The sequence below is a fragment of the Pelodiscus sinensis genome, chromosome 4, assembly GCF_052426305.1.
Source record: "Pelodiscus sinensis isolate ZL-2025 chromosome 4, ASM5242630v1, whole genome shotgun sequence".
Taxonomy (NCBI): domain Eukaryota; kingdom Metazoa; phylum Chordata; order Testudines; family Trionychidae; genus Pelodiscus; species Pelodiscus sinensis.
The window spans coordinates 98,218,639-98,244,971 of NC_143055.1; the positions used below are offsets into that span (position 1 = coordinate 98,218,639).

Sequence of the window (26,333 nt, forward strand, 5' to 3'; positions counted from 1 at the left end):
AGGTGGGGAGGGGGGCTAGGATTGTAGGGTCCAGCCACCCCCTATCTCAAGGGGGGGGCACTGAGGCCTCTTAGCCCCAGTTCCTGTAACCAGATGACATCTGTGCTGTGCTGTATCCTGGAGAAGCAATAAACTCCCTCTATTCTACTGGCTGGTGGAGTCTGTTCGTGCTATTTCGGGGGTGCAGGAGACAGGAAAAACCCAACGCTCCATCACAGTGATGATTAGCTATTAGGAAGGATTGGGTTAACTTGCCAGGAACCCTAGGGTCTAACCCATATATACCTGTAATATTTCAATGTACACAAAATAAATGCATGCAACCATAATGTTTCTTTGTATTGAATCTGATAGAAGGAGATTAGTGACTTATTATACAAGTTCACCAGAAATACAACCCTGAAGTGAATGGGCCTATTCATCAAATGGAGTAACAGAGCTGCAATGGATTGTTCTTTAGGATTTCTTGTACTAGCCTTATACATTTGAGTTCACTCAAACTTGCTATCAGGGGAGCCGACAGCCTTCGAGAGCCCCTGGGCAAGATGGAAGGGAGGCCCGGATCTGTGCTCCCAGAAGGGATGAAGGGGCAGAGCTGGGGCAGCCAGCTCTCCATACCAGACAGAACAACCCTCTCCCCCAGAGCCACAGAGCATGCAATGTAGCGCTCCAGAGGCTATTTAAAGGGTCTGGGGCTCAGCAGCAGTGGCTGGGAGCCTCAGGCTGCTTTGAATTGTTGGGTCTTGGGGCAGCTGCCACCTTTGCCCCTCTTCTGCCTGCTGTTACTTCTCATTTTCCACAGGAGGGTCTCCCACCCATCTTCTGTTTTTCTGTTGTTATTTGAATCACATTTTGCTCTGAAAACCCAAGTACATTTCCTAACCTGTTTTTATCTAAATTAACTAATTATCTAAGTCTTCCTTATGGCTTCTTCTAGAAACTGTTTACCATCCATTCAAACTTACACTTCACAGTTAAACTCCTGCTGCTTTTGTTACTCCTGGAGGCCTATTACATGGTCACTACATATTTGTAATGGCACCTCTGCAAGCGAGTACCAAAATCGTAGTGGTGGTATTTTTGCTTCTCACAGCTTCCAGAATGTTGCCCTGGGTATACAGATTCAAAATGGAGTCTGAGTCTCATTTATCTTTCCCGCCAAAACCTGGAGAAAGAAGCCTTTGCACTCCTCTCTATTGCTTGTGCACACAGCTCAAAGCCTTTGCACTCCTTACTATGCCTTGCATGCGCACCCCTGCTTATGCACCCGGCCCTTTTCCTTATGCACCCGGCCCACTATCATTGCACCCTGCTCGCTAGTTCATTTTCCCGCCTTAAGTCCTTTATAAGCTTCCTTTGAAGAGCATTTGTGTTCTTTGGCTCTTCTATATCCGTGTATGTGTGTCGTCATTGTGTACCCCGAGGAGGCCAAGGTTCCAGCCTATGATCGAACCGAGACTGCCCATATCTTGGGATATTATTTTAAGGAGTAAGGGAAGCCTTCTTCTACTATAACTCGAGACTTTGGAACTTATCATCAGACGTCGGGCTCTTTTGAACATTGACATTCGGACAGGATCCGGTGCTTATCCTGAGCAGTAGATCGGGTGAGGCGAGAACCCACGCGGTTCCGGGATCCGGACCAACAACGAACATCAAAGGATCTCTCCATTAGTCCTCCCTTAAAACTTAAAATTAGCTGAGAGGTTGTAGGTCACGGACATCAATCGCCGTTTTATGTAATGTATACCCTTGTGTGTGTGGAACTGTACTATCTTCTCTCTTTCTTGGGTTAGGGAGGGACAGTTATAGTTGCTGTATTTGCTGATGTTTGTTCTTTATTCTTAAAATATATGGTTTGGCCCTAAATTATTGTCTGGCTTGTTAATTACTAAATTAGTTACCTGGTGATTAGATACAGGATACCAGGGCGAATCTGACTTCTGTGGAGAGAGTACCTTAGGCTTTAATTAATTGCCCACCGCAATTGTTTACCTCCACTCTCTAGGTAACAAGAACCTTTATGTTTACTCCAATACAGACTCTATGATCAGCTCCTCCTCGGTCTTTGCTTCTACTTTCTATTTCATTTGTACAGGAAAAGCCAATTACAAAAAAAACCCACCCACCTTTAATTATCTACCCCAGAGGTAGAGCAAGAGCATCTATATTGCAAGGGAATTCCTCCTCCCCCTTAACTTTTGCGCCCACAACTATCCTAGAAAAAAAGATAGTCTCCAAGAATAAAACACTGTCTCTGTGCCCCTTCAGCTCTTGGTCCACAGGCGTCGGAAGTAGGAGTGCAAGAGGGGTGCTGCAGCACCCCCAAGTTTTGGGCATGTTGGCCACATGTCCCTGTTGCCCAGGGTCCTGGCCACTGAACTCTTAGGTCCCAAGGGCTCCACTTCTGGCTGTTGGTCTGGCGTAGCTGCTGACCCCACGTGCAGGGAGTTCTGCCTGCCAGCCCCGCTGTTCCCCAAGCATTCTGCTTTCGGCCCTGGGTCCCACTCAACTGCTGGCTTTGCTGCCAAGCCTCACACGCAGGATCTCACCCAGCTGCCAGGCCCATGGTCTTAGCCACCAGACCCACAAGAGGGTTCCAGCTGCCAACCCCAACTCCAAGAGGTGATGAAGGGTGCAGACACAGGTAAATGGGGGTGCAGCTCAGCACTGCTATTGCAAATTTTGTTCCGGTACTCTAGGATCTGGAACACAAAGCTGCTAATAGCTATTAGTTCGGGATGGGCAAAGGGGCCTTCGCAGGCCAAATCTGGTCCACCAAGTGAGTGGATCGGGCCTATGGATGCCCTGCCATTCCCCTGCCCCTAGGTCAATCAGGTTCTGGGGGTGGGAGAAGCACAGGAAGTCTCTTGCTCCCTGCCCCCGCCCTGCAAGTGCTGTGTGCCCCTTTCAGGGTGGGGGAAAGGAGCAAGAGACTTTGCATGCTCCTTCCACCCCCAGACCCTGATTGGACTGCGGTTAGGGGGAGCACATAAAGTCTCCGCCTGCCCTGCAAGGCACCTCAAGCTGTTCAGAACAGCTGGTGTTTCTCTCTACGCGAGGGAGGGTGGGAGCAAAGACTTCACATGCTTCCCCACCCCTAGGCCAATCAGGTCTGTGGGAGGGGGAGCACAAAAGTGTCCTGACCCCACCCCTTCTGGGGCAGCATTGAGCCACTTCAAAAGTTAGTGAAATGGCCCCCCATCTAAAGTTATTTCCCACCCCTGTATTAGATACTCATGACTTTCAGCCACTACAAATAAGAACTGCATTTGAATTAATAACCTAGAGGCCAGTGGCTTCATATCACATGAGCCATCTAGTCTTCCAGTTGGCTCTGTCTTGTTGCAACTCCCTACCCTGTGGCATTCATGCAGCTGATGTGTTCAGTTTTAAAACTAAAAACATTTTTACTTCTTTTCTAATTACTCTTTGTTAGCTGATATGACTTATTTATTAAGCAGACCCCATGATACAGTACATGTAAAGAGTACAGGTTGAACCTCTCTAGTTCAGCACCCTCAGGACTGAACCAGAGAATTTGCCAAACCATGGGAGGTCAATATTGTCTAGCAGCATTAACTAACACTTCCACTGCTTACTGGGCTCTTAGAAGACATTTAGGGGTAGCAAAAGACACGGCTGCATCTCTATTACTATTTAGGGGTAAGTTAGAGCTAAATAACAGCACAGAACACTGAGAGCCAGGACTGGTAGCGATAAACAAACTTTATGGGACGGTGGGAAACTTGGACACATCCATGGTAAGTGAACATCTCTTCTAACTAAAATTATGCCAGACCACGAATGATGCTAGACCAGAGAGCGCTACAGCTAGGGAGGTTCAACCTGTACTATATATTTTAATTATAATACATTGTAATCTTTCAAAAAGTAATATAGAAAATTCATGCTTATAGATTAAAAAAAAAAAAATCACAAATTTCCTTTTCAGCTCATGTAGGAGTGAGGTCAATTCAAATAACCCCTGAACTTGGTGAAAACTTACATTGGCTTCTGAATTTCATGCTGCATCTGCTGGTCCATACCAAAATCTCAGATGCAAACACATCAGAGTTTGGGGAATTTTGAGTGCAGATCCAGACTTTGTGGCTTGGGCCACTTGACCCAATTTCAATGGACAACTAGAAGGGACCTACGAGTTCTATTCAAGTGATTCCATGAAATTGTATTAATATTCTTCACTGGAAAACTGTACAATGTTCATCTAATAGAATACTAAAGATATTTATCATTAGATAAATATTTGGGGTTAAATTACCAATTTACTTTAAGAGCATTGTTCTAAAATGTTGCAGTATAGAACAAGGAAATGATTTACTGTTTCTTCTCTTAAACCCTAAAAATGCCTCTTTTCCTTTTTCTTCTTCACTCTTATAGATGACTTGAAGCATTTAGTCAGATTGTCACTGTGCTGCACACCATAGCTGCTCTAAGCTTTGCAGAACAGTGATAGAACTCAGATTCTGATGCTCCAAAAGCATAAACCTCTCTGGTGTGAGCTGAGGGACCTTTTCAATCAGCTGTTCAATAAAGGGCCTAGACACATATTAGAGCAGTTCTGATCTCATGCAATAGAGGGCAGCGGTGCATATATACAACTAGCTAGTTAAACACACAGGCAGCTGGAACAAGCAGGTTTCATGGAAGTTCAAACGTCACTGACATTAGAGCAATAAAACTCCAGGGTAACCTCAGTATCACTGTGCTGCAAACTGTAGCGAGTTAAAATGTCATGGTGACAACAGAAATAGAACCCCGATATTTCTACTTCAAAAGCAGACCTAACACTTGAGATGAAAAGCAACTGATTCATGGCAAACGGTCAAAGGCCCATGACACAAGTTAGCAGTACTGATTCTGCTCAGGCATATAAATATTAATCGGTTCATCACAAAAGGTCAGAATGTTCAAATTTAGGTTTAAAATTAAGCACCTAAGGTGTGGTGGTTTTAGTTTTGTTCTGAAATATGTAAGTGACTGTAGAATTCAAGTCCCATTAATTTTCAAAGGCACTTGTACTCCTAAATCCCTTAGGTGCTTTTTAAAAATCCCATTTCTAAATTTTTCCCAAGGCTGCATCAACACTAGAGATCTTACAGCGACACTAAAGCAGCTGTGCCACAGTACAGTCTACGCCAAACAAGAAACCACCCCAAATGGCTGTAACCATGAAAGTGGGAGAGCATTTTCTACAGATATAGCATAGTCCACACCAGTACTCCTGTGAGTATAACTTATCACAGCCAGGGCAATGGTTTTTCACACCTCTGTGTGATCTAAGTTTTAACTACAAAAGTGTTTGTATAGGAAGCACTTTAGGCACCTAAATTACACTACGTTCTTCAGTTTAGTGAGCTGCTTTTCATATATGTTTGTATCATACCTAGTATGGTTCCCTCTAACCTGTTCAGGACTTCCGGATACTCATATAATATGAATAATAAAAATATTAACAATGGTCTGATATTCAGGATGCTTTCAACTCTGAAATTGAAACCAATTTTATTTAGGAGCCTAATATGAAACACTCAAAATTTAAAAATGCTGGCCTACACATTTTATATATGCATATGATGTCTGTGCATTAAATAACATTGTGTGTGTGTGTGTGTGTGTGTACACACATGAATACTATCCAAAGAAACTCATTTGTTTAAAATAAGATTGGAAAGAAAGAGCAATAAAACTATACAATGAGGATATTAATAATCTATATTGATTTCAGTATCTAAGGTGTGGCAACTAGAACTAAATCAACAAACTCTTGGTGACCAAAGTAATCTGCTAAGAAAAAAAATGTGCAGTGATTGGAGGAGACTTTAGTGAGCCAAAATAAAGGAATTAAAGCGAAAAGAGAAAAAAAATATATACTAGCCAAAACTGGAATAACCCATGTGGAGCTGGTGATTTGGAGTGACTCTTCTCTTGTCCCTTCCCCCTTCATGGTTTGAGATGTTTTTGAATTGGCAAAGCAAAACCCATTCTACCATTGTGCCTCATGCACACATCAGTAGCTTATTACTCAACACCTTTAAAATACACACTAAATATGCATTTTAAAGAAAGAAAATACTTCCAAGTAAATAAAGTAAACAAAAAAAAATTCCCTCCCAAAATTAAAAGACCTATAAGCAAAGTTTTAGCTTTTAATATGTGTGATGCATGCCAGAGGGATTGCTTGAGAACCTCTTGATTTCCCTGTGCAGGGTCTAGTTATTTGTGTCCTATGCTTCAGGACCAGTTCATAGAGCACATTACTAAAGTCAACACTTATTGGGGTGCACTGATACCACAGCTGAGAAACATCAAAGATAATATATCACTTGGGGAGACCACAAGTGTACATTAAACTTGGATTGCAAGTTCACCCCCAAAGTCCTACCCTTGGGGTTATATTAATATCTCAGGGCGCATATAGATATTTGAGAAAGACGGAAAATGTGTGGTTTGATGCGGCTCTTGATTGCACCCATATCTTCTATATAGATAGTAGAATTTAGTCCACAATCTCAATCTAAAATTAAGATGGTCTCTTGGAGACCTGGTATGAGTTACTTTAGTTCTTTTTCCTTTTGGGGTAGGGAGTGAGGAGAAGTTGTTTGTTTTGGGGAGGAGAAAGAACAGGGCCAGGGGACATCTCTTGGTATATCTTTATTTTAAAGCATTCTATTTATTTTTAAAGAAAAGGTTAGATACAATTAAAATTTAAAGTACTACGTCCAATATACAGAAGCTTTAGAAATGTGATGCCAGTTCTCTTCCTATCACTTAATTACTAGTTTGAGTGTTAAATTCCCTTTGACTTCACCTCGTGCCTGTAAATCTTCCAGCCATTCATTAACTGCCCGGTAAAGTACTGGCACCTCATATATTGTCACTTAATTATGTTATGCTACATTGGGCTTCCTAGGAGGCACTAATTCAGCACAAAAACAACAATAAAGAAAACCAGGCAGACAGGCTGCCTGAGCCAGACACTCCGAAGAATGCTGCTGACAGGCGAATAGAAATGACAAACTAAAACAACTTTCTAGACGAAGGGAGAAAATGTAATGAAAGGGAAAAAGAAACTGAGCCAGGACATTTGAAACATCAGATAAACAGCAGCTGACAGTACATTTTTGATCTGGAAAGGGAAGGGGGATGTGGAGGATGAAAAGTGCAGCTAGAAAATCATCATTATGAATGAACTGGATGTGCTCGGAGTGAGTCATAGAAAGAGAAGAGGAATATTAACAGCAGCAAAGCAGGAAGGGGACAGATTTGTACCTTGCTCCTGAGACCAGTCTTCAAAAGTAAAAGCTGGCAGAATGAATGTAGCATGAGAAGCAGCTTATTTTGAGTCTTCTACTTTTGCAAGACTGAAGCACAAACAATGTGTGTGGGAAAGTAATTTGGGGCCCAATCCTGTGAGGATTTCAGTTTGCATAGAGTGAGCCCTTCTTGCTCGGTCTATTTGAGGGAGAGAGAAACAGAGACATTTTTGGTTCTCTGTTGCTGTGAAAGTCATTTATCCAGCCCTGCTGCTGCCAGGATGCAGAACACACATTTCTCGAGCTCCACTGTTCTTGATTCAGGCCTACTGCCCAGAAATAAAACAGAAAAGCATAATGTAATAAAATAACCATATCAGTAAAGGAGATAAAGAATATGAATACTACCACACAGAGGTAAAAATCTTCCTCCTTTGCTCTCTAGAGAAAGCTGTGTTTTCTGGACAATGCATTGTTGCTGATGGATTACTTCAGCACCTTAATAGAGATCCAAGGAGGGAATGCTTTGGCCCTTCAATCATTCCAGCAATTGAAAAGATGCAAGACTGGTGCTAAAGGAGACTAATGATCATGACCCAGGTTTCCCTTCGTGGACTTAAACCACGCACACTCCATTTGCCTCAGTACCAAGCACTGAAGCCCACCATTGTCTCCACTCTTCTTTGGCAGCACTGCATTCAAATTCTCAATCATATCTGGCCTTTTTTTAAGGCAAGAATAAACATAGAACTCTTTGGGAAAGGAAATAATGTTAAGTCATATTAAAGAGAAACTTGCTATTCCTTGAAAGAAATAGTGTATCAAATTTTAAAAAGAGACATTGCTGAGTAGTTAGGCCCCAAAATTTAGATGAATATCTATGTGTAATTTAACGGTATTTTAAATATATTCTATATATAAATTAAACTTTTCACGTGAACCAAAATGTCATCATATTTGGCATTCATAAGTCATCCACTTGTGAGTATAGGAACACCAGACTTGCTGAATGGGCGGAAGGGGGAAGAGCTGCAGTGGAGAGTGGGGAAGTGGTTGCTTTCAATTCACTCCCTTTCCTCAGTCCAACAGATGCCCTTCTGTAGAAGTATTCTTGTAGGGTTTAGGATCCATGAATATTGAGGGGGTCATGGGCATAGCTGCTCATCATCAGATAAGCGGAGACATGCAGCTGGCCTCCAGGGACCTACAGAGAGTTTACAGATTCTAGCCTGTGCAACTGAGATTCAGTTCTGGTAGTCATTGACTGGTCACCACCTCTCTTACAGCAGTTATGGATTCACTACCACTCCTGAAGGAGAAGAGGCATTTGGACGCACCCGTATCAAAGAGAAAAACACATGAACTGGATCTTATCTCTTCTTCCCTACTCTTCTATCAGCCTTCACCTTCACATTCTTCTCACTCTTAAAATTGACCTGAAATATTCAAGCAAGACTGCCCAGAGATCTAGCTCAGATATCTAGCAATACCAGAGAATCCTTCTGGTCATCAGTTTGGCTGCATAAAAGATAATAAGCAGAAAACATTCTTGAACTATTTCTGGTTAGAGCTAGTTGAGAAGTTGTTTTTGTTTCCTATGAAAAACTTAGAGAAAACAAGTGTTTTCACTGTTTGGGTTTTTTTTAGTTTTTTGACAATGAAAAAAAGAGCAATTTAAGCCTGAAAAAAAAACAGATTTTTGTAAAGAAAACCCAAAAATTAAGAAAATGGAAATTCTCATGAAAGTCTCCATTTTGTCAAAAGTCGTATTTTGTTTGTGGGTTTTTTTTAAGTTGACAAAAATGTGAACAGCTGTTTTTAAGGAATCTGGCTTCTACCTTCTCTTGTAATCATTGCATATGCAATGCCATTTCAAATTGCTCAACAATAAAGTTGTTGGTTTGGTTTTTTTTAAAAGAAAACAACCCAAAACCCCAACTTTTTACACATCAGTTGTAGAGTCTGAAGTCTATTTCTAAAATGTATTCAAAACCAGTCCAAATGTGTTTAATATTCATTGCAAATGTTGTCAGAGGATAGTGGTGTCAACATTTTGGCTTTGTTTGAACAGCTTTTGTGCAAGAGCAAACACTCAGTGCACAAAATCTAATGAGATTAGCAGCCCACTGAAAAATTAAAGGCAGACGGCAAGGCTTCAAAGAAATTACCACAGTGCAAATCCTTTACTATTTCAGCACACCACTAACATTTGAAGAAGCACCTCAGACATAATAGTATTGACTAAGGAAGGCAGAAAACCATTATCAATAGCTTTATAAAGCTGCATGCTTGTAGCAATTTCCAAATATTTGAAAGTGTTCTCTTTTTTATAGAGCAAGGTTTAATTAATTCTATACTTGGTGGTGGAGGAGGGGTGGAGAAGATAGTTGGAGATGAAAAGCTGTGTGAAGTAAAAGCAGAACTGATCTCCTCCTAAATTTGAACTACCCTCCCACCAGCAATTCAAAGAAAGTTTAATATTGTTGTTTGCTTTCTGAAATGCCTTTTGTTTGAATATTTATTATTTTACTAGAAAAAATAGAAGTTAGACATAGAAATAACGTAATGGCCAGATCACTTTTCTGTCTGAAAAATCAGTACCATATTTGCTTTTTTCTCCAGTTGTCAGAAACTTCAATAGTTGTCCACAGCTATTCAAAGATGACATCAGTGGCTATGTTTTATTTAGAAGCTACTCATCTTGAAAGCCTAGGATGCAAGTAATCACTCTACATTTTCCCATTTCCTTACCTGCATTATACTAATATCTAGGGCCATACCAAATTCAAAGCCATGAAAAATACATCACGGGCCATGAAATCTGGTCATTCCTCATCAAATCTGATCTTTTAACCCTATACTATACAGATTTCACAGAGGAGGCCAGTGTTTCCCAAACTGAGTGTCCTGACCCAAAAGAGGCTGATGGGATTGCAAGGTTATTTTAGAAGGATTGTGGTAGTGCCACCATTACTTCAGCTGCCCAGCTCTGAAGGCAGCACAGGAGAGCAGCAGCTGTTGGCTGGGCGCCCAACTCTGAAGGCAGTGCCCTGCCAGAAGCAGTGCAGAAGTAAAGGTGGCAATGCCAGACTGTGGTGCTGCCTTCAGAGGTTGGCATCCAGATAGTGGTGGCTGCTGACTGAGGGTCCAGCTCTGAAAGCAGCAGCACAGCACTAAGGATGGCAATACAATTCTATGCCATCATTACTTCTGTGCCAATGCTGGCAGACGCTCTGCCTTCAAAGCTGGGCTGCCAACAGAAGCAGTATAGAAGTAAGGGAGCAGTACCACCACTCCTTCCCCCCCCACACACGCCCACACAATAACTTTGCTACATTTCCCTCCCCGGCAACTCCTAATAGCCCATATAATTATGACACCATGAAATGTCATATTGAAATAGCTGAAATAATTACATTTATTATTTTTTAAATTGTATGATCATTAAATTAACTAAAATGGACCATGAATTTGGTAGGGCCCTTCTAATAACCACTGAAAAGCAAAAGCAATCTGAAACTGCAACAATGAACTGGGGTGGGAGGGGGGAAGAAGCAAAAGTTGTACAACCAAGATGTCTGGTTTATTTTAGCATTCAAACAGTTTATTACTTCCCATCTGTAGCCAGACACAAACCCCATCTTGGTTTTCCACGAACCCCATCTTGTTCCCCCCCCCCCCAGAGATCAAGAGAAAGGCAGTCAGCCTTTGATGCCCTGGGAACACAGGTGTGCTGCCTGTCCCTGACTCTACCATAAACAGAAACCAGACAGTAAATGGACTAGCTGACGACCCGGGACCTCCCGTCGCCCTGATGGCTAGTACCAGTAATTGACACGCCTGCACTGTCCCAGGAGAGGAATCTTCGCCCATCACATACCAGAGGTGCCCATTGTCTGCATTTTTCCCAGGTGTAAATTATGCTTTGCACCCTTCGTGGGAAACTTGGTGTTCAAAGCCATTTTTCCTAATTGGCCACTTGAAACCAGGAAGAAGCCTTCATGACCCAAGGGGTATAAAAGAGGTTCAGCAGCCCACCCCATTTGAGCTCCAATCATCTATACCTGCTGGCAGGTATTGATCGTCTCCCGAGGTCTGTGGGACGCCCAACCTCACCCTACTTCTTCCCGAGGGATTGAGAGAAAGACGCTGGCCACGCCAAGTCTGGAACGCAGGGGTGAGAATATATACCTGCTATGTGTCTATTTTGCATGCATTTAATAAGAGCTCAGAGAACCAAAAGGGTTTCATGGTACCTGTAAGTGACTTATTAGTGTAATTTCTGTCCTGTCCTTTGTAGTGGCTGTGTTATCTGTAACACAGTAGTAGCATTTAACAACTAAGTTTACCCTGTAACAATAAAATAGTAACTGTTTAAGCTTTAACCTGACTCCTTCAGTTGCTGTAACAGAACCAAGCACAATTTAAAAGAACTTCAGCCGGTCATAAGGGACTCACTGCCCTGACCGTCGGCTGACACCATCTGACCTCCCTTTTGTATGTAGGGCCTGATTCATCCCCCGCTGAAGTCAATAAAAACACTCACTGACTTTGATAAGAATTGGACAGGGCCAACAGACCATAAGAATTGTGAATATAAACTTCAGGTCAGTGGGCCAAGTCATGCCTAGTCTGATTCCATTGGCTTCAGTTGGACTATATCAAGTAAGAATGTGGCCTAATTCAGCAGGTTTGAATTGCCTATTCCCCATGGTTGTCTTCTCTCAAGCTTCTGTCTCCCTTAACGAGTCCTGTTAAAGTGAAGGAATGAGCAACAGCAACTAGAACCCACATGCTAAAACAGCTTGCCTGGGAAACAGGAGAACTGTGATTATAGAGTAATCGACCAACTGGCAAGCTCCTTGAAAGAGCAGCAAACAGGCAACTACAAGGGATGTCTTGTAACCAGATCAGACACACTTCAGTGTACACATCATAATATAAGGATGTGACCACATGCGCTATTGAGCAGGTGCTCCAAACTGCAGTGGCCGTGCATAGAACAACAGACTAACCTTTCACTGTTGTAATTTCCTCCAGATGTTTCTTCTCCTACTCATCCAGAGCATGACTGTGTCTTGTGAAGCTACCTTGGAGTCACGAGCTCTAGGCTGAGAAATTATAATATATAAATACAGAAATATTACATGACAAAGAATAAGATTTAATCTTGAATGTTTCACTTTAGGATTAACAAGAAAGAACAAAAACAAAGTCTCCATGAGAGGGCAGTGTCTGTCTCTCTTCTGCAATGGACTAGAAAATAAAAATGGTGCTACATACAGGGAGAGTTCTTAGTAAACTAAAATCGCAGTACTCTCAAAAATTGTATCACTCTCCTGCCCTGTTAAACACACACACACTCCTCTGAAAAGTCAATGTAGCACTCAAGTTCTAATAGGTATGTATGTCTGTATAAATTTGAATTAATTGACTGAAATGCCAGGGCTCTATTTTCCTGTGTCCTGTCCCTTTAAGTGTTGGATCAGGCCAGCTCTGGTGAGAAGTGTGTGATCACAGAACAGTGTAGAACTCCTGGAAGGACTCTCCAGCAGTGTGATTTTGTAAGCTGCATGGCTGATGGATTCTGACAAAAAAGGTTTTAATAAAATGCTCCAGTTTAAAAAGAGATCCCAGTCAAAGTGTAACATCGACATTGGCACTATGGCCAAAGAGGTTCATCAGGAAAGGCATTTGACACTTGCTATTCCTCTACTTCCTCTCATCAGTACTTTGAGATTCACCTACTAGTGTAACATTTTTACTTGTATCATATTCAGGTCAATTAGAAGCATAATCATTTGTTTTCCTTCTTGTGACATGCTAGCCAACTTCAGTTTCAGATATTTTCCTCTCCATCCTGAAAACAAGCATAAACCATATCTTATGTGTCAGAAGGCCAATCCCACATGACAAGTAGCAAATAGCTGAATGGAATATAAACAACCTATGGGTTGCAATTTTTTTGTATAAATTGTTTAATGAATTACTACAAAAGGCAATTAAGTTTATAAAAATCAAACTGTTGACAAGTGATTTGTGCACAACAAAGGAAAGGGCTAAATTTGTTGGAAATTATTCACAGCAACCAGTTTACAGACACAGGTACAAAATAGAAATGAAAAGCATTTATCTTAATTTTCCGGAGGGAGGGGGTGAATGTTTAAGCTTAAAGATCCAAAAGAGGATGTTTTTCCAAAATGTGGCCCAGTGTAGACAGGCCAAATTTTGGAAAAGCCTCTTTTGAAAAAACAAATTGAAAAAAGGTATGCAAATTGCAGAGCACAATTTGCGTACCTTTTTCCAACAAAAAGCGGCAGTCTAGACGTAGCCTAAAGACATTGGATTCAGCTTACAAGGAAAGATTCATGCAAAAATATATGTATCCAAAAAGCCAGGTAGTCACTGAACAGATGTTCCGAATCTCAGAAAGGTCCTATATCATGGAATCCATGGATGCCAAAGATATGTATTCAGTCATGTATAGTATGTAAAATGTGGTTTAGCCTGAGTTATTCATTTCAGCACCCATGCTCAGAATAGAGATTTATTAGACAGTTCAGGAAATACTGCTGTTTGATAGGACTGATTAATGTGCACCAATTGGAGATACATAAGTGTGTGTTATAGCTTAGAAAATATCATGCCTTAGTCCACTGCAGACTGGATTCTTGTAAATCCAAAAAAGGATTTCCAGATATTTGACACAAATCTCTATCAAGCAACTTGCAGTCATAAATAGGCCTTTGATAGAAATATTTCAGTAGATACACTGCATACTTTGTTGTAACAAGCAATTTACACACTCCAAAATACTATTATACAGCGGATAAGGATGATAATTAAGTATAGAAGGCTATTAAACCCTGCCCTTAATATAGTCTAAAGAGCAGAGCACTTTAAGTGAAATGTACACCAAGTATATAATGGGGCTCATTGTAGTTAAGTGCCAGTATATAAGCAGTTTGAATTCAGTGATATAATTTTACAGCAGCACACTGTTATAAGAGAAGATGTATTTGAAATCTGGGAGATTCAAAGAACAAAATGTATTTAGTTTAAAAATAGCTGCTAATTAAAACAAATTCTCTCCACAATTAAGAGGCACATTTATACCTGCTCACTGAAATGCACAGGATACTTTGCTGTACAGAAAATGGAGAGCGTGCAAGCATGCTCGCAGGTTAGCACTCCATAATTTCATAGCAAACATACCCTAATTCTTGAGTCTACTGTTCTAGAATCTTTCCGTTTATTTCTCAGAACGTACACAAACCAAACACACATAATGGGACATAATCTGGGTCTGTATTTCCCCAGATTTGAATGTGTGAGAGCAAGTGGATGTGATCATAATTCTGCCCTAAGGCTGCTCTTGGGATATCAGCACCAGGTGTTGCCCCTTGCGCTGGGCTCCAGGTGAAGTCACAATCTAGTTTCAGACTGCAAATCTCTCAAGTCAGGGACTCTCTCCAAGTATGTATTTGCCCAGTGAGTCGCAGATCAGACGGAGGCCTTTAGGCATTCCTCTAAAAGGCTATGCACAAACACTACATTAAAATAATAGTACAGTAGCAATGGAAAGCATTTATAAATTATGTAATGCCAGAATTAATATTGCCCGTGCAACCACACTTTGCCCTCTTTGCATGTGTGAAAGTGTGTGTGATTAGAACTGTGCCAGTAAAGATAATCCCATTTCGCTGAGGATTTCAATATTTTGAAATTAGGGTTCATTCCACTTCAGAATAAAACCCGGTATTTTCTATCAAAAAGAATGGAGCCATGAGCCCTGGAAGCTCCAGAGTCCCGATTCTGAAGGTAGTCCTCTTAGCAAGCTATCCAAGAGCCAGGCCGCTAAACTGACAGAAAACTAAGCAGGTTTCCCACAGAAACTTGCTTGGCAGGCAGAATTGCATCAGATCTTCAACAAGATCAAACTGCCTCCATGGAACATTTCAGTTTCAGTGAATCAGTACATTCTGATGAAAAAACATCATCACATTTTTCCAACCATCTCTATTTCTGATACTATCTTTGATGACATCACATTTTTTTCCCACAGTATTCTTGCTTCATTCAATGCACAGACTGAATTATGCTTACTTAATAAGCAACTATTCAATGTTTTGTTTTCCTATCATTGTTCAATGGCTTTTTTTGCATACTATTTGAACTCTGCTCTTAAAACTCTGCTCTTCATTTCCTTATGGGCTTTCCTATGACCTTCATCACCATACTATTTTGTGTGATGCATACATTTATCTTCACAACATCCCTATAAGATGTAGTATTATTCTCATTTTATAAATTGAGAACTGAGGCACAGAGAGATTAAGAGCAACGGTATCCACTTATTTTGGATGTCGTGTTTGAGATGGTTAGGACCTGATTTTTTCAGAGTTCTTAGCATTATATAGCTCCTTATGAGTTCACAAGACACAGATCCCATTGACTACAGGTACAGCCATTAGCTCTCAGGGTTTCTGCCAATCAGTCCTAAGGGGCTTATAACCAGGCACCCAGAAATGAAGAACAAAGTGAGAGACCACCTGTGACAAGTTTGTTTTTAAGTGACTGGAATATCACATAGAAACTCTGAGACAGCATTTGAGGGTCTCAACCAGGAAGCCATCCTTTCTCTTCCTGCTAGCCCTGGTTTCAGTCACTACATCCCTTCCCAATTTCTATCTAAAAAACAAAGTAGGGGTCCTACAAAGATCAGCTTTCTATACTATACAACCTTGATCCATCACTGGTCCAGAGATGATTCTGGCGTTACCTAATTCTGGTGTGTCCTAACTTTCGCACACTTGACTTTGCAAGCTTGACCATGTTCTTTTGACAATTTTAGTGTGTAATTTCCTAATTTAAAAAAAGAAAATCTTGACAGCCATATGGGTCATTAGTAGGGTTGTAAGCTGTAGATCCGACATGTACAGCTCTTTGAGCTAGCAGATTAAGTAATAGCAGTAAGTTGTAAGTCTCTGTGTAGGCCAGCAGAATAGGAGAATGAGACACTCAGCAAATATCTGTGAAACTCTCTAGCAGAGAGCAAAGGAAAGGTGAGACTCAGGAATGTTGAGTTCTGCTCTGGCTCTGGAGGGGAGCAATGCTTCAGTGGGCACAACTCTTTTTCCCATTCTCCCCACAAGCTAGACCCCTTTTGCTCCTTTCCTTCCAATTTGTCCCAGTCCTGTCTTCTCACCCCACAAGAACTAGTCACCAACCAACTGCTCTCATTCCCAGTCTCCACCCCCTCAGTTCCTGGACCTGGAAGTCCAGTTATCCTCCTGGTCCATCACCTCTTTCCCATCTCCTCTCAGATCTAACTCCATCCCACTGATTCCCAATCTGTCTCCTTCCCCAGCCAGTCCCAGTCTCTCTCGCTGGCTTCTCGTCCAATTTCAGTCTCTGCTCCAACTCATTGGCTCCCAGTTCTGCCTCCCATTCATGGTTTCCTTATGCAGCCACTCTCCCCCTCAAAAATCCCAGTTTCCCCTCTCCTCTTCAACTCAAATCTCTCACCAGGCTCCTCATCCAAGCCTGTTCTGACTTCCCACCTTCCCCCACACCTAGTCCAGCTCTTTTCCCTTCTGCATTCAAACCAGGCAGCTTCTTTCTTCATGCTGGCTGGGTCTCCTCAGGGTGGTCAATGTGTACATAGAGCAGAGTGAGATTCACTGCTCTAGGTTCTTCTGCCCAGCCCCACTCAGAGAAAATTACAGGGAAAATTCTTATGAGTTCTCAAAGCCCTGGACTGGAAAAAAGTATTTCTGCTGCTCTGTGGGGATGGAGCATATCCCATCTGAGGGAGGAGCTCAAACATGCTCAGACCACACTGAATCCTTGTAGATTTTAGCTGTTAACACTGAAGGAGACTCTGAGGACGTGTAAGTGTAACCTCCACTGGGTGTATTTGAACCTGGGACCTCCAGAGCTTAGTATAGGAGCCTCTACAGCTTGAGCTATAAAGCCAGCTGGCTCCCAGCTTGGACTGTAGAGCTCCCTTACTCTTATCTCTTGCTATAAATGGTCTAAGTGCCACTACATGGCACAATGGACCACAGTAGGTGTGTGGATTACACACATGGGCAGCCCGTGAGCCTAGGCTGACTAGGTAGTCACCTAGGGCGCCGACGGCCCAGGGTGCCCGATGATGATGTCACAGCCATTGACGGCCATGCAGGCAGGGGCGCTGATCGCGCCTTCCGCCTGGGGCGCCAGCTGCCACAACTGGGCTCGGGCCACTCCTGATTACATAAGCTCAAAAAAATGTATAGCTTGGCTAAATTTGGAGTACAGGGGCTCACATAAGAACAGTCAGAGGTATCGCCATGACCCACTGGCCATCTACGCACATGTTAAATATCACGTTCCTACACCACAGCATGGGAAAGAGGATGAGAACATTTAGGGAAAAAGATCCCTGCACTATTTTTAACACTGTTAAACAAAGAATGTTTTCCTTACACTTGCTCTGAAAATAGTAAACTAAAATTTTCCAATGAAAGTTCAGGTGCCCGATAGAGAAAATTTCAGCCCAAACAGTTAAAATCTGACAAAGGTATAAGCCGCTGAAAATAAGGATTATAGTGGGAAGTATTAAGTGACCTTAATAATAGGTGGTGCTACCCTCTGCCCTATAACTACTACTTTGACAAATACTTTTGCTGAAGTTCAGACTACTTGTGAGAGCCAGGAGTATACTTCCCCTGTGCTCCCAGAGGCAACATGTCTGTCTGAGATGTTCTAGCAGGACATCCAGGAATCACTGTAATGCTTCTTTTTGCCATCACCTACCACAAGATAAGCATTAAAGGCATCACTGAGACTAACAGATGGAAAAGAAGTCAGGAAAAAAAAACTTATTTTTTTAAACCACTGAAGATTGGTTTGGATTGCTATGCCTAAGCACTATGCCATACAGCAAACAAACAGCAAATACGAGGGCTTGCGTGGACCTGAAATCATATTGCCAGTAAAACTGCATGAAATGTTTACATCAAAATCCAAAAACAAACTAAATTTCTCTGGTTTACAGATTTGCTCATGTTCAAATATCAAATACAAATCTGTCACGTAAATCTGGTTCCAGTTTTGAATGAACTGGGGCTGGTTTGTGGGGACTACATTGAAAATGTGCAAAATATGTGGTTTTGATGTGAACCCAGAGTGTTTACACAAACCTTTGAGAAGCTAAACCACTTAATTTTGCACAGATCTGATTGTAGTTTCTACTATTTGTATGACTGCACAGATCTGAGAGAAACCTGTAGACATACTGAACCCAGACTGCAGCTTTCACAAATAACTCTTTCTACGGTGCTGATTAAAACGTAAGGAAGATTTTTTTCGTATTGTCCTCAGAGGCAGAGCTGCAACAAGAGTGAGGCAAGTGGAGCATTTGCCCCAGGCACAGTACAGTTAGGGGGCTCAAAATTAAAAATTGCACATCTGTTAATGTGCAATTAACAATGCGTGCAATGAATACAGTTAATACAAAAAATTAAGAATTTTATCTTTTTTGGAGGATGGAGGGGGCGCAGTTCAGTAGCTTGCCCCAGACACAGAAAATCTTAGTTTTGGCTCTGCTCAGAGGCTTCTTTTTTCAGCATCTTTTTCCAAAAGTAATACTGGTATTGCCAGTGATTAAAGGGAGCATTTTCAAATTGAGTTGGCAGGGGGAGGCTTGAAGAGAATGACGTAGATATATTTAAAATAGAGATTTTGAGAAGGACACACAGTTCTGTTTTATTACCTGCATGTGCACATGTGGTTTAATTTCAAGAAAGTAGCATTTGAAAGGCAAAACTACTAGTGGTATGAATAAAACTTAACTTCCTCCAGTTTGGTCTGGAAGTAAGAGGGTTGCAGAAGCCATCCACTTTAGTTTGAATCCCTCATTGATAAGGCCAAACCCTCCCTCTGTCCCCTGAAAACTCAGAATTCTAAAAACAAGAAAAAAGAAAAGGACCATGTCAACGCCAGTAGCTGGGAGGCCTGGAATGATGCCATTAGATACCCTGCTATTTACTGCCCACATCACCCCACAGGAAGTCTGGGGGAAGTATCTACCAGAAAAAAAAAAGAAAAACCCTCCGTGCCTCCTGCTTAATTTAACATTTGACAGGGAAATAAATCAGGTAATTCCAGCTGTACATTTTTCACTTTCCTGCCCCCAGTTGTTTTCATCCAGAAGATCTTTCTAAAACCAAAACAGGGATTTGTACACATAAAGGCTTTTAAAACAAATACAAAACATATCTCTGCCAATGTTTCAATCACACACCTTACACCATTCAAACTGCCACTACATGTTTTCCTCTTAAGTACTGGCACTCTCCTAAAACTGGTCCAAAAATTTTTGGTAGAACTTCTTTACCATATGAAAATAACATTTTCTGTCATTCTTGACAAAATTTGTTTCTTAGGTTCACATGGAAATTCTGGAGACACCCACCGCAGAGTAGGCCACTGACCAGCAAGCTGTTGGTCTATTGTGGGATGTGTCCATCTCATTTTTTCCATGAAATGTTTTGAAAGGGCTCACTTTCATTCCACATTAGAACCAAAGATTTCAAAACCTCAGCATTTCTTATTAAACAGAATTGTTGTTTTCAAGTAAGAACTACATAATGCAGGATATCTATGAGATTCCAGGACCACTCACCTGTTCTTTTTGTTCAAGGAATGAGAGAGTCTAAGACATTCTTAACCTTGATCCATTGTTGTGTGACTTTGGGAGAAGTGGAATAAAATCAACCAAACAGAAGAATTCATTTCTCAGGTCCAGCATCTGGAATAACAAAAAGATCCATACAGAAAATTTTAAGAATTTCAGAATGAATTCCAGTGAAGTAATCAGTTTTCTTGAAAGAACCAAAAAATCCACAAATATGCAGATGGGACAACAAACACACACTCTACCTAGAATCCAGAGATCTAAGGGAATCCTACCAGGTGTAACTTTGATAACTATAAATTATACAGCTAGATATTGTCATCTTGCAAAAAGGCTCTGTCCGGTTGGCAAGTGGACAAAGGTCTGGTGAGCTGTGACCAGAGGACTTCAAGCAGTAACGGGGACCTGAACTCACATAAAAATATAATATATAAGCTGCCTAAACATCAGACATTATAACAGTGTCAAGAAGCTTCATATATGTTCTTATGCAATGATTTTGCTTTCTGACAGTATCATTATGGAATGAGTGTGCTTTGTCTGCAGAAGTACAGCGCTCAATTCACTGCACCTAAGGAGAGTGAGGGCAAAGGCATCTTCCAGCCCCCTCTCTTGCAATCCCAGGGCAACTAGATTTCACTCAACTGGGTCCTAACTATTACAAAAACAGCCATCATGGCCATCCCCTGAAGATGCAAATGCAACTGGACCAAGGATGAATTTACAATACAATATCCATGAACCACCTTCTTCCAATATTCAAATATTGGCATTTTAGTGCCCAACTATCTAGTACTTGTCTGCATAGAAATGAAGTCATTTTGCCATGGCTACGTTTTTTATATCAGAAGTAAATGATTTTCTCTTACATCAGCACTAAGGAATGGAGAGTGGTTTTTCTAGTAGTCATTTGAGGAAAGCAGTTTCCTATCTGTTATAAAGTATACAGCAGTACAACAGACATTACCACCTCTACTTTCCCTTTCTTGAGCAAATTTCATCCAGAAGCTCGCAGAGAGCTACTTGCAAATATATCTGATCTTTTCCAATTCCCTGAACTTTTTTTTATACAACAGGACAGGTAAATGGCACTAGTTAGTTAAGCTGGTAATTGATCTATGCCAGGCAACAGAAGACGGACAGACATTTATATATGCAGTACTGGTTCGGTCATCTGCATTCACCACAATCATGAGCTATAGCTGACTTGCCCCATTGATCGGTCACGGATGAGCAGTGTCTCACCCTGGTTTGAACCCTTCCCTCATTACAACTCCACAGAATTGTGATGAGCATCTCCTCCTACTCTGGAGCAGCCCAGGGCTCTGTGTAAAACCATCAGTACAGATGATGGGGGGAAAACAGTATGCAGATAACACCCAACTGCACCTCCCTCTTTTTAAACAGGGCCATGGCAAGATAAAAGCTGGCGATTGAAGCTAAGTTTAACCTTGACAGAGGCAGCTATGAGGGAGATTCTTTGATAAAGTTTCTTTGATAAAGATGGCAAGATTCTCATTAATCACTGATCTACTTTCGAGTCTTCAGTACAGTCTGAAGATTCCTGGGGTATCAAATGTTACTGGAGACAAAAACAGCAATAGCCCCAGCAATGCCTTCTTTCAATTATAGTATTAGCCTGGAGACTGTGCGCCCCATCATATCGGCTGCTGACTCGATCCACATGCTTTTCATCTCCAGGCTTTGCCTAGAAAAAAAAAAAAAAAAAAAAAAAACACTGCCATGCTTAAAAACTACAGCCGGTTGAAATGCTGCAGCCCAGCTGTGAAGCATCTCATGCATGTCCCAGGTCATATACCAGTTGTCCATCTCTCTCTGTGAAACACACACCAAACGAAAAATTCTGGACCTTATATTCAAAGCCTACAATGACCCCATCCTACCTTCAAATTGCCACTCTCTGTTACCAGGATCTCTCCACGGTGATTACGTTCCATCGAAACAATGGAATTTCCCCCATTAGAGGATGCAAAGCTTTTTCAGCAACTGGAGCATGGATTTGGAACTGCCTTCCACAAGAAATCAGAGCAGACGCAAAACCCACCATCTTCAGTATAGAAAAGTATAAACCAATAAAGTGCTTTCCTACAAAAATGCGAATGAAACTACTACCTTTCAATACTGACCCCTTCCTCCAAAAGGAGAGGGGAGAACCAATGGAAAACTGATTAGACTACTTGATGCCCTACCTGTCCTGTAGAGAATCAGAAAAGCTTATTACAGTTAACTAACATGCCTTTATCTTGCTCTGAGTTTAAGCTATTCATTTTGAAAATGTACCCTAACATCTTGGTGTGTGTATCAAATAGTGCCCTCATCAAGATGGGAACATAACTGTTCAGGTATGTTGTACGGCCAAAACTGCTAACTCCAAAAGGAGGTTTGCCATTCTCTGAAGTGGTAGAGGCCTATGATTTTGGAGCAGAGAAAGCTAAGTTCAGAGTATCCATAATATCATCGCAGAGACAGCCATTATGGCATACGTGGTCACTGATTTATTACAATGCTTCTCAATTCCATTATTCAATATTCCATTGTGCTGAAACATAGACATGTGCTTTCCCTTTAAAACTCCTTTACCCCATTCTGTCAATAAAACATCAACCTCCTTTGCCATCCCATCCTGCCAGATTGATAGTGCTGTGTGCTTTTACAGTGTTTGTCCTTGCATTGCTTAGAATTCATCTTCCTCTGTCTATTTGCATACAGACAAATATTGCCAATGGCACTAATGTATTTGTTCTTCTTATATTGCATACAGAAATATTGTTGCTAGGCAGGCAGCAAAAAACAATCCAGAAGTCACTTGATATCCTCCATCAAACATTTAGGAGTCATCAAACTTAATTTCCCCTTTGTGCAATAAAACTCCAAGAGGAAGCGCTAATAGATTGTATTATGTAACGGTTCTATAAAAATAGCAGGCCGGCACTGGAGCACTTCCTTCCTGAGGCCCAATAACCTATGCTGAAAGGATACACACTGGTTTCCTTGACAACCATGAGAGATGACACTAGGGGGAAAAACAGTAACAAAAGGACCATTTTTTGCTCAGTAAAATAAAGGTCTGGCTTCAAGCTTGTGATACAGTGAATACAGAGTGCTTGAGAGAGAGGGAACCAGTTAGTAATTCTGCTCAGGTTCTAGTGACCTTGCAAAGCTGTTAATGCTTCTCATTTATTTTTGTTCTCTACCTCTTGGGGAAAAAAAAAAAAGCCCACCACAACGAAGCCAAAAAAAAAAAAAAAAAAAAAAAAAAAACCACACACACTCACACAACCAGTTTTGTGTGTTAAATAATTTTTAAATATATAAAGCTGATGCATGTCTAGATGAGAGGTTCATCGTCTCTCTCAGTATTTCCACAACACGCTCTCCCCCTTTTCTTGCCTGGACTGAAGGATTGTTCACATTTAGTTTCAAAAGACTCCTTTCTGTTCCCAAGCCTGTCATGCTCAGTACTTGATTGTCCGTTAGGCAGCAGATTTCAAGACTTGGCCTTTCTAAACAACAACAAAACCAAAAGGAGTCCCTTGAAGACACAGTTGTACACCCAAGCACAACCCTGTGGGCTAAAATACTTTGAAAAACAAGTCTTCTCCCTCTCCTTATTCAAGTCTCCCTTGACTACCATACTGCCGACAAGAAGCATGTGAGAGGAGAGGTGACAAGGGGGTTTGTTTCAACTGACTCACCAAGATTGGCACACACCTTTTAGCATAACTATGTGAGTTTATTCTTGTCACACTCTTTCTCTTCTGCCCTCCACCTTGCTATCTGTTTTTGGCTGTTGCTTGTTGCATCAGTTCAGATTTAGATTGTGGGCTCTTAGGAACTGCCTCTTCACTTTGTGAGGCACATTTTTGGGCAATAATCAAAACCCCCACCACTACAAAGCAGCTGCACTGTGCAAGCTGGTATACTTTTTGGAGAAGATTGTTTCTCAAGTTTAGAGAAACCACCCCACACCTCTCTTCCCTTACCCCATTGGCATCCCTCATAAAGGCTCATTTCTGTCCTCTTGGAAGATAGTAGAGACAGGGAAAGGGGGGAGGAGAACAAACACACACAGGAGACAGTGTTACGTGCCTGCTTTACTGAGTAGCCTTGTGATCTTACTGTGGTTGTTCTAGTTCTTACTCTCCCTGATATGTGTGGTGTTATATCTGGTTTCCAGATGATTAAATCAAGGCACAAAGAACTTCGGGGATTTGTCCAAGATGATCCAATGAATCAGTGGCAGCAGAAAGTCACACATAACCCAAGACTAGCCACTAGACCATGTTTTCTTCCTAAAGTAAGATGTTTTATCAATCTAAAAGCTCTAACTTAGTGTTTCCCAAAGCGAAGAACATGCATCAGACAGACCTTCCAATAGCTCTTCAGTGTCTCGGCTCTCATTTAAAAAATAAAAAAAGTCTCCGGAGAGAAGATTGCAAGACGCTGAGTTTATTACATTCATTTCTGCCTGTATTTGTAGACATCCTGACACATTTATAAGTTACCTCCATTCATTTCTGTGGATGCTAACTCCAACACTGAATCTTTAAATGTTAACCTTGCTTGTTGACATCCATGGAAAATGGAGTAGTAGTATCGTATTATGAAGATCTATGCAGTCTAATTTTGAGTAGGTCTTTTCACATCACGTAATAAGGAAGAAGGAGGACACAATTTGTTTTGTTTTCCTGAAAGTAGACTCAGATTCTAAACGTTACATTAACTGGACAGACCAATTCTTACTATTCTTTGGTTGGCTGAATATAACTGCTTATGGAGTCCAGCAGTATTTCTTTTAAAAATATGTGATTAAAAAATTTGTAATTGTAGAAATGTTCTTTTATTAAAATAAAACCTAAATCCTTATAGAGCTCAGAGTTTATTTTGGAGTAGACACTCGCTATCAAACACTTTCCAATAAAATGGGAGAAGAGGAAAAAGGGGGGGGGGAGAGAGAGAATTCAAGAACTTTCTGTTCTTGTGAAAGAAAAACCTCAGCAGCATCTAAACCTTTGCTTTGGCCACTACTTTTAGCATATTGCAATAGACTATTTTTGAATAATTTGCAACTAGGCATGTCATAAATACAGTATGTCTCCTCATACAAAATAAAAAATGAAATCCATTTCAAATGACTTCACATGAGAATATGGAGAGGTATGTTGTTTCAGGGGGACATTACAGATTGAATTTGTTCTGTAATTTTTGCTTACTTTAGTTTAGATTTTGCCAGATTACTTTTTACTTACACTGACAACATGAAAAAGTTGTCTTAGTTATACCACTGGATATAGATGCTAGAGGTTTCTATCTGGGTCCTGGAGTTGACTTTCTGAGAACATGGTCTGTGTGCCCCTGCTAATGAAAGCCAGGTAAGGGGAACCACCAAGTGTGATGGAGTTGCTCAGGAAGCAGCTAAGAGATACATGAGGCAGAGGCTTGTCTGCTTAGAATCCAGATGTATAAAGACTTCATCAATAGGACACACATGGAAAGAACTGGGACGGCGGATGCCGCGGAGGACTATGGCAGTAACAAAGGAGGAAAGAGAATCAGCTGCTTTATGGGGAGGAGAGTGGTGGCTAGTCACTCCAGGAAACAGACCAGAACTCCACCTTGCACCCAAGCTCCCATCCATCAAGCTCAAGAACCAGTACGCTGTAGTGGCTACAGGTGGTGAGGAGCAAACCCCAATGGCTGAGCAGGAGAAATCACTTGCCACCAAGACTGGGAGACTTACAGACACCACACCACAGAAGAGGAGGCATAGTATAGCAGTGATTTGGGGACTCCCTTTAGAAGGGAGATGGAGGCATCCATTTGACAACTTAACCTTTTGTCTCACTCCTTGGAAGTATGCTGGGCGCCACATTTCAAGAAAGATGTGGAGAAATTGGAAAGGGTACAGAGAAGAGCGACAAGAATGATTAAAGGTTTAGAGAACATGACCTATGAAGCCAGGCTTCATGAACTGGGTTTGTTTAGTTTGGAAAAAAGAAGATTAAGGGGGGACATGATAGCGGTTTTCAAATATCTAAAAGGGTGTCACAAGGAGGAAGGAGAAAATTTGTTCCTCTTGGTTTCTGAGGACAGGACAAGGAGTAATGGGCTTAAAGTGCAGCAGGGGAGGTTTAGATTGGACATTAGGAAAAAATTCCTAACTGTCAGGGTGGTCAAATATTGGAATAAATTGCCAAGGGAGGTGGTGGAATCTCCCTCTCTGGAGATATTTAAGAACAGGTTAGATAGACATCTGTCAGGGATGGTGTAGACGGAGCTTGATCCTGCCTTGAGGGCGGGGGGGCTGGACTCGATGACCTCTCGAGGTCCCTTCCAGTCCTATTATTCTA

General features: G+C 41.4%; 1 long non-coding RNA gene across 1 annotated transcript in view; it reads right to left on the minus strand.

Moving 5' to 3' along the window:
* LOC149524557 (uncharacterized) overlaps positions 1 to 26,333 on the minus strand; it is a 328,526-nt gene that overhangs the window by 229,097 nt on the left and 73,096 nt on the right. Inside the window, exon 2 of the long non-coding RNA XR_016349475.1 lies at positions 19,951 to 20,076. This is a non-coding gene — a long non-coding RNA (uncharacterized LOC149524557). The remainder of the gene's footprint in view (positions 1 to 19,950; positions 20,077 to 26,333) is intronic.